A 13,453-nucleotide genomic window follows, 5' to 3' on the forward strand; every position below is an offset into this window, starting at 1 on the left:
GCCATCAGTAAATCGAAATTTAATTTTTTTTGGCATTTGTAAATTTGCTGTTCAGTAAAATGAAACTTCATCAGTAAAATTTATAAAATGAATTTGTGAATAAAATTTGAATAAATGTATTGCTTCTTTTGAAATAAAATACTTAACATCAATATTTTGCTCAAAATAAAAGTTTAAAGTATTCAAAACAGCTAAACAAAATTTTTACTGATGGATATTACTGATAGCTATAACTGAGCCCTAATAAGTGCGATTTATATCTATTTGCTATTGACTCAGTCATTTTTACCCTAAACCAAAATATACTTTTTTAATAGATTTTAATATTCTCAATTCAAATCCGAAGTTGAAAAAAAATCTATGATATCACGTTTCGTAGATAAAAATTCATTTTTAAACTTCTTATATCTCAAAAACGTGACGTCATAGATTTTTGTTCGACTTCGGATTTGAATTTATATTTTTATATTTTAAATTCTCAGTTTAATGGAACATTCATCAATCAATATTTACCTTGAACATAGTTGGAAACCATATAACCCCAAAATATTCATTTTTTATGATTTTGTATTTATATTTAAATAGAAGAGATGTCAAAATGGTGCTAAATATAAATAAAAATATCCATGAAATAGAGTAATAAAAGGTCTAGAAGTGTGTTTTACTAATTTGGCATTTTTGAACTTTGTTTTCAAAATTTTTGATTTTTTTTATGAAATATGAATCTATTTAAAATCTAAAATTTTTCTTACCAAATTTTATATAGCCAAATTAATGGTTTATATAATATTTAAAAAAATAGAATTCTAATTCTGGCCACCATTTTCAATAAAAAAAAAAGTTGACAGCTTTTTCGTACTCTCCATATACAAATATCCTTCAGTGTACCAAATTTCATAACATTTCGTCAAGAAATGTCCGTGTAAATGAATTTTGACGCCAAAAAGCATCAAAGGCACCACTGTGAGCCCTATCTCAGTAAAAACTCTTTTTAAGTAATTGATATTATTTAAATAATTTGTTTTTACAAATAACGTGAGTTTTAAACATCTTTCTTCTTTTCTAAAAAAGTTAAAAAAGGGCGGGTGAAAATGGAATGAATTGCTTCTTAAAATGAGATTGTTGTGCCAAATTTTTGTAGGTATACAAAAAAAAAAACATGCATGCAGAAAAAATAACGCCAAGAATAACACTTTAATTCTGGTATATTTAATCATAATATGTATGTAGTTAAATTTACCAGAAACAGCTTAAATTTAAGTAAAGTTATCCCTGCGTTATTTTGTCTCTGTGTACCTAAACTTTGAATTTCGGATAACGTAACTAATATAGAGTAATTTAAAAGCTATGAATATTTTCAAAAGCAGATAAAGGAGAGAGGTTTTAATTGTTCATGAACAACAATTAAATATTGATTTTAAGGTAATATAAGGATTTTCCGCTGTAAAAATTAAAATATCTGCCTACACGATTCCATTGTGCATTCAGTTTCAAAAGAGTTTCCAAAATATATAGGTAACCCTCCAATGTTACTTAAATATCAAATTTCGAAATCACTATGTTGATGGTATTATTATTTTGTTGACACAAAAACAAATAAAAAAAACCGTGAAAACAGGATGAGTACGTACTTCAACAACAAAAATAACAACATAAATCAGAGCACAAGAACCTACTTCGAATCTCGTTTAAACAACCTTCAACAATATGGCTAGGGTTTCAAAATTACTCGCTTTTTTAATTTAATTTATTTAAGTCAAACTTGGGCTTCCCCCATTGAGCCTTTGATAATGAAAAAAAAAGGAAAAAAAAGAAATGGATGCTATTGTGGCGAAAATTAAACAACTCCTACACTTTTACGGCTTCCAGCAAGCTCCAAAGCGCACAATATCTAGGAAAGCAACAACAAAAAAAATTAAAACGAGAAGAGGTATAAAAATAAATGCACCCTACCAAATAAGATCACATACACAAAGTGATGAAATTTTATTGCAGTCATAAAAGTTAAAGCCTCGAGAGCTCAAAGCAAATAAATCTTTTTTTTTCAGAGTAATAGGAGGAGTGTTTATTTTGTGTTGAACACACACACATTTCTAAGAGATAGATATAGATACATTCATGCAGTCAATAATGATGAAATTTAATTAAAGTCGAATTTTCACCTTCGACATCATCATGGGAGACTGGTGAACGTTCACTCAACGAGCCACGACTTAGATAGAAAAAATCCCCAACAGTTTCAACATCAGGAAATTAAAAATTCTAAAAGCTGACCAAAAAATCAATGCATGCGCTTTCCACATCAATTGGTTCAACGTTCAACATAATCTGTTGCACAGCAATGTCCTCCACTTAGAAGTATCTCTGCTTTCTGCTTCTGCTATCTGGTGGAAAACTGGGACTCGGGCAAAAGGAAAACAACCAGAAAAACGACTACAACGCCCATTGCATGTGTTTCATAAGGTAAATAACTTTCTGAATGTAGTCTTCCGGGAATATAAGGGACGAAAACAGAGAAAGTTTTAAAATTGCGCTCTCCTTATGTGGATGTTGAATGTTGGATGTATACGCTTTAAGCAGTAACCAAGAAAAGTATATTTTTATATACCCTCAAGTGTATAAGCATTTGTTTCCTTCTTCCCGACCGATTTCTTATATCAACCAGGGATACCTACCTACACATGTACAACATTTATATAGGAGATATATTTGTATCCATGGTTATAAGAATTTTTACTTGAGAATTCGAATTCCATCAAAATTCCACTTTACTGGAGAAAGGAAAAAAAAGTGAATTCAGCTTCAGCATGATGGCGATGGCTAAAAGGTAAAGTTAAAACATTTTTAACAACTTTTACATTTTTGTTCTTTGCTTGACATTCTTAGTCAGCTCCTTGTCGAATGGGCTCTGAGTGAGAGTCGAAAATATGATATAGAAATGGAGGCTGTTTACGCAAAACTGCGAAAGTGTTTTGATTGACTTCATTGAAAATGTGTGATTTTATTCATCTTTTGTTGTTATTCTTCTAGGAAACGGTTTATGCATGTTTACTTGAAAATCATTATGCATGTCTTTCGTAGTCTTAAATGCAAAAGAGTCCTTAATACAACATTTCCAATTACTATACATTTCTCAATTAAACTCCAAACAACTTTGTATTATTTCCAATTTGTTTTGTAGTATGGGATTTTTGTGTAATCTTTTATTAAAAGGAAGGTATTTGCTTAGAAACAACTTGCATAAAAGTCTGTATCTTTTGCAAATGAGATTAATATCTCGCTTTCAAGTTAAAACCAACAAATCTAATTTAAATTTTAAGATTTTCTTTTCTCGCACAATATGCAATGCGGGATTCTCTTTCCAGAGGAATAAGAAGATTAAAGTCGTTAAATACCTCTCAAAGCTTTCAAAGAGATTCGTTTATCCCTTTTACAAGTTTTTAGCTTTGTTTTTTTTTTTTTATATTTTTTTTCTTCTAGGTATGTCGTTATTATGTTGTAGTTTTTGTCTTTTTTTTTATTGTATGACTATACAATTGAATTTTTGATCCTTAGAGTAAAAAGTGTATAATAAACCTAATTATGAATTTTTAAAAACTTAGTTAAAAGTTGAAATTAAATTTCTGCAACCATGTACGTTATTGGTTTTGAGAGTGTTTGTTAAGTTGTTGGCGATGATGAGGTGAAAAGAATCTAGAAAATGTGCCGACAAAAGAGCCTCTTGAATGCCATTTCTTAAGAACTTTTATTATTTTATTTAAAAATTTTCATTATATCATATCATTAGAACATCGTTTACTCAAGTAAATTTTTCAGCGTTTGATTCTTGAATTTTAGGACTAATAAAATCCTCCCAAAGTGCCACTAGTAACAACAAAAACTAAAACTCTGTGACTTTTACATTTTTAAATATTTCTATAAAACAAGACATGAGTTTAAATTAATGAATTTAACAGCTGAACAAAAGAGAGGCGCCAGTTTTCCGACTACCCCATTACCACAAAGTATTTTTTTTTTTTAATATAGTTAATTCTAATATTTTATGTCACCACTCAATTCGATTCAAAAGACGACAGGAGTCTTAAAACTTATAAATATAAACGTCAATGTATTATATCATATTTGTTTTACATTTAAAATTCAAAATAACCCATTTTTGAGATTAATCAGCCTTCGGAAATAAATCAACTTCTGTGTATATCTGTTTATTCAATTTTCTATATTTTTTCGTTTATTTATTAGCTAAAAACGGGAGGGCACAAGACACAAGATGATGATTTATACAAAAAGAGAACTAGAAGACCGATTGTTTATTTATCAGCAATAATTGTGATTACTTAGAAGAAGTCTTTTCATCATTTTATGTATTTTTTTTTTGTAGGACGAAACGCCCCAGGAAGAGATGTGATCAGAAAAATTAAAAAAACAAAAAAAAAACAGAAAAACTTTTATAGATGTTGCTAATATGCACTAAAACCTGGTAGTAAACTTTTTTTTACATTTGTATCAAAACAAATGGCGGCGTATTGTCGGCAAACATTACTTTGTTAACTTTACAGAGTTCTTAAAAAAGTAACAGCTTAATAATAAATAGAATAATAGGTACACGTGAAGAATTAAAAAAAATATATTAAACTGAAAATTGGATGTTCGATTTCTTGTACTAATTAACTTCGAGTTTCTTAAATTTATTAAATAGAAAAAAATCAAAATGATACAAAATCATTAAATTTTTTCATTACGAACTTTTTCCTTTGGCGTTGATTCGATAATACTGTTTTCTTCATAAATTGAAGATGAATGATATTAAGTATAAATTAGACAAACTTTTCCTGATTTTAGCTATAAAGTTTGTTGATCTATATCTATGGCAACTTTTTAAGGGGTCAATATAAATATTAATTGTTTGTTATAAAACTCGGATAATGTTGGTCATTTCATGGGCAATTAGATTCTATATTTTAGTGACGGATTCTCCAATGACGCATTTGCGATTTGATTCATTTCATATAATCTTTTTAGAAATGATATAATTTTAGCATAGAATGATGGGTTTAAGATGATAAATGATGTATTGAGAATAAGAAAATAGTAGAATAAAAGGATTTTATAACTGAAAAAATAAAACGTTTATGTTCAATTTTTTGACAATTAATCTTTGTATATTTCCTTTAGGCAAAGCTGTTGCGTTGTGGATGAAACAATTTGTTCTAAGCTTATTATAACCACATCACATTGTAACTATTACCAAGAAAAATTCAAAAAGACCAATTTTTTTTTAAGGTTGGGACGATTTCCTCCCAATCAATTTTATAATGACTTTTTAGCCGAACCCCTTTCTAGACAGGGATACTCTCAGTACATAAATGGATCAGTGTTCAAGGACAAGAGCTCTTTTTTAATGTTAAAAATGTGGTTAATTTTGCTCATTTGACTTTTGGGTTGGACATATGAATTTATTATTTCTCTTTTTAATGTACAAAATTTACGTAGACAAATATTTCAAGTCGATTCAAAAACACAGGATATTTTTTTCTGTCACAGATAAGACATACAAAGATAAGACATACTCCAGTCAAAGCGTCGGAAAAAAGGGCCTCACCTTGCGATGAGAGGCACTGTCAGTTTTTATTTCATGGATCGATAGGGGTATATTTAAAAGGCTTAAACCCAATTTCTCACCACCTGATCATTCTTTTTAGCGGAGTTATTCACAAAAATGCATTTTTTGGGATATTTTACTTCTAAGCTAATATCTTTGCTCCAGATTATCGTAGACCAAAAAATAAACATACATTCTCTTCCTTATAATATTTTCTATCGTTGTATGTAATTTCATTGTATTTGAGTGAGTAAATATAAAATGGCAACCATTTAAAGTCAAATTCTTGTTGTTAAAAAACACATTTTTGTCATTATTTCGAAAAAAGCTTATATCATGATTGACATTTTTCCAACCTATTTTGTAGTCCTGTTCATGTCCTGCATTTTACAGAAAAAATCAGCTCTGTATCACCAATGATGGCCGAGCTATTGATAAATGAACGCATGCAAAACCGGTGCGAAAACACCCAAAAATATCGTTTTTTGGGAATAACTCGACTTCAGAATGTCCTACGGCAAAAAATAAAGCAATGAATTGTTCATTACAACATTTTCTATCAATTTAGTGCACAATCTTTTTGTTGAAACAAATAAAAAATAAGTAATATTAAGTCAAAGTCGTTTTTTTGTTTAGCAAACGCTCACCTTATTATTTTGCAAACGGTGCGAGTATTGGCTAAGAAAATGAAATATTATTGTAGTCCTTTAAATTATCTACAATTTAAAAAAAAATTAGCTCTCTATGACCCACACGAGCCGAGTAATTAATTTTTTAAAAAAGGTCCAAATGACCAACGAAAAAACATAAGACAAATTCTCTTATAACAAGAAACAATGAAAACAACCCCTCTCACTGAGAACTAGTATTCGAATCATAAACAAGGGAAATTTTTTTGAATTTTCGTACGGATTAATGCTTTCTTAAAATTATAATAGCTCGGCTCCCGTGGGTCGTAGAAAGCTAAATTTTTTTTTAAATTGTAGATAATTTAAAGGACTACAATAATATTTTATTTTCTTAGCCAATACTCTCACCGTTTGCAAAATAATAAGGCAAGAGTTTGCTAAACAAAAAAACGACTTTGACTTAATATTACTTATTTTTTGTTTGTTTCAACAAAAAGATTGTGCACTAAATTGATAGAAAATGTTGTAACGAACAATTCATTGCTTTATTTTTTGCCGTAGGACATTCTGAAGTCGAGTTATTCCCAAAAAACGATATTTTTGGGTGTTTTCGCACCGGTTTTGCATGCGTTCATTTATCAATAGCTCGGCCATCTTTGGTGATAAAGAGCTGATTTTTTCTGTAAAATGCAGGACATGAACAGGACTACAAAATAGGTTGGAAAAATGTCAATCATGATATAAGCTTTTTTCGAAATAATGACAAAAATGTGTTTTTTAACAACAAGAATTTGACTTTAAATGGTTGCCATTTTATATTTACTCACTCAAATACAATGAAATTACATACAACGATAGAAAATATTATAAGGAAGAGAATGTATGTTTATTTTTTGGTCTACAATAACCTGGAGCAAAGATATTAGCTTAGAAGTAAAATATCCCAAAAAATGCATTTTTGTGAATAACTCCGCTAAAAAGAATGATCAGGTGGTGAGAAATTGGGTTTAAGCCTTTTAAATATATTCCCATCGATCCATGAAATAAAAACAGACAGTGCCTCTCATCGCAAGGTCAAATGACGCTTTGACTGGAGTATTTTTCATTACGAACTTTTTCCTTTGGCGTTGAGTCGATAATACTGTTTTCTTCATAAATTGAAGATGAATGACATTAAGTATAAATTAGACAAACTTTTCCTGAATTTAGCTATAAAGTTTGTTGATCTATATTGATGGCAACTTTTTAAGGGGTCAATATAAATATTAATTGTTTGTTATAAAACTCGGATAATGTTGGTCATTTCATGGGCAATTAGATTCTATATTTTAGTGACGGATTCTCCAATGACGCATTTGCGATTTGATTCATTTCATATAATATTTTTAGAAATGATATAATTTTAGCATAGAATGATGGGTTTAAGATGATAAATGATATATTGAGAATAAGAAAATAGTAGAATAAAAGGATTTTATAACTGAAAAAATAAAACGTTTATGTTCAATTTTTTGACAATTAATCTTTGTATATTTCCTTTAGGCAAAGCTGTTGCGTTGCGGATGAAACAATTTGTTCTAAGCTTATTATAACCACATCACATTGTAACTATTACCAAGAAAAATTCAAAAAGACCAATTTTTTTTTAAGGTTGGGACGATTTCCTCCCAAGCAATTTCATGATGACTTTTTAGCCGAACCCCTTTCCAGACAGGGATACTCTCAGTACATAAATGGACCAGTGTTCAAGGACAAGAGCTCTTTTTTAATGTTAAAAATGTGGTTACTTTTGCTCATTTGACTTTTGGGTTGGACATATGAATTTATTATTTCTCTTGTTATTGTACAAAATTTACGTAGATAAATTTTTCAAGTCGATTCAAAAACACAGGATATTTTTTTCTGTCACAGATAAGACATACAAAGAAAAAAATAATAAATAAATTTTTGAAAAATCAGGTTCTCGAAAACAGGACATACATACATCATTACATTTTTTATATTTTGATTTTAAGTGATTGATTCATAATTTTGTTTTTCATTTTTTTTTCAAAAAATTATTTATAAAAAATAATTAAAAAAAAACGAACGATTTTTAAATTTGTTAACACATTTTCATAAACGAAATTGAACTGCCTACTTTTTTAGAGCTAAATTTAACGAGCTGTTTTTTATTTGAAGAACGAATTTTATTTATTTTTAATTTTTTTATTTTCTTATACAATTACCTACGATATTTTTGTAAAAAGTCTTAAAATTTAAATTCTAAGAGTAGCTGTGACCCAGTCGTGCATTTTATTTAAATTTTATTTAAAACTTAACCCAATAACTAATGATGTCAATATTAAAAAAAAACATTTGCTTTTAATAAGTTAAAAAAAAATAAAAATACGCTTTTTCCCCTCACTTAAAATGAGAAAATTGACTATATTGTTATGAGATTGCTCCCAAGTCTTCTCTCTTGCACCCGTACTAGCAAATCATTGATCTTACATTCATTCGACACAATGTACCTACATCCGAAATATTCCAAGTTTCATTTCAATACGATAATTGGAAGAGTATGACTTCTAATATTTGATTACATTGCTAGTTACTTACATAGTTACTTAGTTTGTCAGTTACAAGTGAAGCTAATAAAAGCGTATTCAAATTTAAAAGCATACATCGAATATATTTCCACTAAAACCCACAAATAGCTGACTGATTCGAGACAGAATCCAAATGAAACAATATAATGGTTTTTGAACGGCTACGTATTTTGTATTTTCTTATCAAAATAAATATAAACCTCAAAACATGATAATGGCTTCAAATTAAGATCCCACTGCCAACTACTAATTGGTGTCTTAAAACTAGAGATGCGAAGTCAAATAGTTGATTCTTCAAATATACCCTATTAACCCTTTAAAAAGAAAATAATAAAGGTAATAAACCCTGTTGCCAAAAATTATTATGAAATCTATGTCTAAGAGTATGATTTATACAGTTTTAATAAATATATCAACCTACATAACATACATGTACACCATACACTCATAAAGTTAACAAAAATAAATGAAAAACCGAGAAAAAAAATTGCATAACCATGATTATCTCTGATATCCGTTTAATTTTTTTTTTTATTTTTCAACCATATACAGCTTTTGGCAAAAATATGGGAACCCCAAATGAGAAAACTTACAACACAAAACCCTTCTATATCAAAGTTGAAAAATGATAATTTCTCTTTCTCCTTGTCGTAACATTTTCACATACTATGAATATGTACGGAGTAGGTTTATATAGAAGATATGCACCAACTGTGAATGAGAAAATAAACTTTTTTGGCTATGTTCGATGCTCTCTTTCTATATTGAATCTTATAAACCCTAGATACTTTTTCAACAAAACTAACTATGAAATTGGCAATTAAGTTTCTGGACTTTTATTGGGTTATAAAGCTACATATTTGCTTTTGCTTTTCGGTAAAGATATACATTTTCATGAGTTTTTGTTTCACATAAAATACACAAAACATAGATAAAATATCCTTAAGGCATGAACCAAATCCTTAGTTGTTGCCTTGCCTTGCCTAGCAAAATGTATTTATATTGTCGCTGAGCGGATTAATTTAAAGGGTAATTTTGTTATCCTTCCTATCGATTGCCCCAAACAATCCGCACATTTTGTCAAAATTATTCACGACCCAAAAACAGTTTAATCCTCGCAAAACGCTGCGAGCCTCCAATGTCAACCCCTTTTACATCCTTTCAGCACCTATACCAATACCCCAAATACCAATACCAATACCAATACACCCCGCAGCCACACACAGTGTCTGGATGGTGGGAATTGCCTCAGTGAACCCCGCTTGCCAGAGTTCAATCCAGATCTATCACAAAGCGATTATTTTTGTATAAATGTCATTAGCATCCTTTTGAATCGATCCCAAGCACCAAGAGCACACAAAAAGTCCTTGGAAATGTCGAAACATTAAGGCCAGAATAGCAGAACTAAAATACTTCAGACCTTTTCATACCCCGTCACAGTCCCCGTCATCGTCAGTCGTCAGCAGCAGAGCCTTTTCCGTCGAACAGCAGCAAAACATCAATTAAAGAATACAACAATGTAAAACCAGTCAGTATCAGGATTCGTTCATGCAGATAATAGAATTTACATCACAGAGAATTTCAATACCAACGCCATTACATCAGAAGCTCCAACGCCAACACCAACACTAACTCCAAGCAGAGTAAAGTTCGAAATTAAGATGTGAAAAGCATTGCACAGCATGCGGCGGGCGACGCGGCACTGTGCGACAGATCACATCACAATTAAATCCTTGACAACGGGACCTGAGCTGAGACTGAGAAAAAGGTGTGGAAAAAGGTGTCCCGAATCTGTATATATCTGAATCTGAATCCAGAACAAAAACAAAAATACCGATGAGATACACATTGTCTGATGGCATTCATTTAAAAGTTCAGACGAATCTCGACGGGGCAAGGAGCTAATTAGGTGCACGTTTATCAATACCAATGTGCTACCAATTCGTTGTCACATTCATCGGATAATCAGAATTCAAGGCGCGTATAGTCCCCATGCAGTGCTGCTGACACATTTTGCAGTCCTTTGAGTTTCCTAGAAAACGAAATTAAATCGGCAGCGAAAACTGGAAACTACTGAAACACACTCTTTGCCCAGTCATGTTTTTTTTGACGTGATTAAACAAAACTACTTCCCCTTTCATTGCTTCCATGGATATATCCTTTATGCTAGGAACATTTTTATTCATTATTAATGATAATTCTACCGTTGGCAATGGAAAAGGAGAAGAGCGGAGAAAAGGCCAAGTAGTGACTAGGAACCATTTCGCTTCTAACCAACACTTTGCCGGCCGAGATAGATGAAATAATTGGAAAGCCAAATTTATAATTCTGCTTTATGGTTCCTTGGAAATTTGATCCTTTTTTTGGAGAAGTATTTTGGTTTTAGCTTGGGGAACGGTTCGTTCTTGGCTATGCTTTAATATAATGTAGTAGTATTGTTTGTAAGTTGTGTCCAACCTCAATTCTTTGATCTTATCGTTGGTGAAATTCAAGAATTGGTATGCATAACATTGTTTTAAGTCGATTGGGAGCTCTTATAACTGGGGCTTTTATAACAAAAAAAAAATAATATTTTTTTTAAGGAACACATCTCTATAATAACCATAACCACTGTTACTTATCCTGAATTCAAAGTAGTAGATTAAGTATCTTTGCTGATTTTTTTTTTTATTCTTTATTTTTTAAATTTCGAGATTATTCTCAAATGGGGCTTTAGGGAATGAAACCTGATTATAATTACGAAGTGGCAATATTTTACGTGGAAGTAAAAAAGTGAATCAAAATGTAATGAAACTTTTTTTGGCAAGGTGTTTTGTGTTGTGCTTGAAATTTAATATACCTGAGCTCAGATGGTTCATTTCAACATTTATTTGAAAAATGTTCATTTACTTGTTTTTTTTATTAACTGGTGAAATTAAGTAAGGAAACTGGTTGTCTTTATTTAAACTATTATTGAGTTGTAAATAAATTAAAAAACAAAACTTGTTATTAAAAAAACAGTACAGGTTGTTCCAGCATATTTTGTTTAAAACGTCAATTTTTCTTAATTTGGGTTGATGGTGTCTAACATATTTTTCTGTCTGTCTGTCTCAACTGCAGCCTGAACCACTTAAGTAATTTACTTTAAACATCCTAGTTAAGAGTTTCTGGTGAAGTTAACATTATTTTAGGACCAAAATTAACGGCCAACAACCGAATGAGAAAAGGTTTTTTTTTTCTCGAAAATAGCTCTTCAGATTTCAATTTTAAAAATGCATTGTTTGTACTTTGGGAAGAAAGTTCTTACTTTAAAATATTTTGCCCTGAAAAAAAAATTTTATTTCAAATAAAAAATTTTTGGCACTGAAAAAAAATTAAATGCAAAATATGTGCATTAAATATTTTTTTTTTTATGATCGTCCAATTTCTTACAAATTTGACTTTTTGACCTTATATTATCAATATTATAGTTGGAAAAGTGTATATGGTCAAATAGCCAAAATTTTAAGAAATTCGACGAGTATTAAAACAAAATATTTAATACACACTTTTTGCATTGATTTTTTTTTTCAATGCCAAAAATTTTGTATTTGCAATGCAAGGTTTTTTTTTTAATGCAAATATTTTTCAGTTGCAATAATTTTTTTTTAAATCCAAATATTTTTAAGTTGCAATAAATACTTTTTTCAATGCAAATATTTTTTATTTGCAATTAATATTTTTATTTTTATTTCAAATGCATTTTTTTTTAAATTGATATTTTTACAACCCTGTTTTGGTCCCATATTATCACTTTCACCTGAGTAGTAAAACTGAGTTCGACGACAATTTAAGTAGAATCAATGCCAAAATAAATTAGAGTTTTCAACAAAAAATAAAATTTGGATTTAAAAAATAACTCAAATTTCTTTTATTTTTTTGAAAAATCAATTTTCAAAATAGCTCAGTGATTACTTTTTCAAGCTTTGCCTACATGTGTAGATTAGATACTATTTTATTTCTTAGCACATCATTTTTTTTTTGAAATATGTATTTAAGAAAATATTTAATATGCATACAAAACTTTTTTTGAAGAAAACAATTAAAAAAAAACAAATACAAATATTCTGAGAAATTTTGTTGGCCAACTACAGGGTTACCAACAATTATGAAGATTTGTTTGCATATATGTGCCCATGATTATGAAAGTGGACTAAGTCACTTTTTGCATTGTTTGAAGAAAAACTTACATAATAATTTTGTTACAACGATTTCTTTTATAAAATCACTAGAGGAGCAATAAAGAAGTTTATTTACTGCAATTTCGCTTTCAAATAAACTTTACCCCTTAAATAATAATTATTTTTAGGCTAGATTTGATGCCATTTTTAGGAGTGACTTAGTCCACTTTCATAATTAAGGGCACATATAGTTTGCAGATAGACCATATCTGCTTTTATATACTGCACTCGATCTCAAACATACAAGTTCTTAGGTAAACTTAAATATTTAAATTCAAATTTATATAAAAATAAAAAAGTACGTATACGCCATAGTGAACATTAAATTTAAATTTTTTTCGTTCATAGTTATATCGGAAATATTGTTGCTTCTAAAAAATGTAAAAGTTACCCTTAATTACACTGAGGGAAAAGCCACCATAAAACAAGGTA

General features: G+C 29.6%; 1 protein-coding gene across 6 annotated transcripts in view; it reads right to left on the bottom strand.

The window, feature by feature from the left end:
- The window catches only part of LOC129917120 (hemicentin-1), a 128,675-nt gene that overhangs the window by 91,587 nt on the left and 23,635 nt on the right, over positions 1-13,453 (bottom strand). The window lies entirely within an intron of this gene.

This window comes from Episyrphus balteatus, chromosome 3 (genome assembly GCF_945859705.1).
Source record: "Episyrphus balteatus chromosome 3, idEpiBalt1.1, whole genome shotgun sequence".
In the NCBI taxonomy this organism is placed as follows: domain Eukaryota; kingdom Metazoa; phylum Arthropoda; class Insecta; order Diptera; family Syrphidae; genus Episyrphus; species Episyrphus balteatus.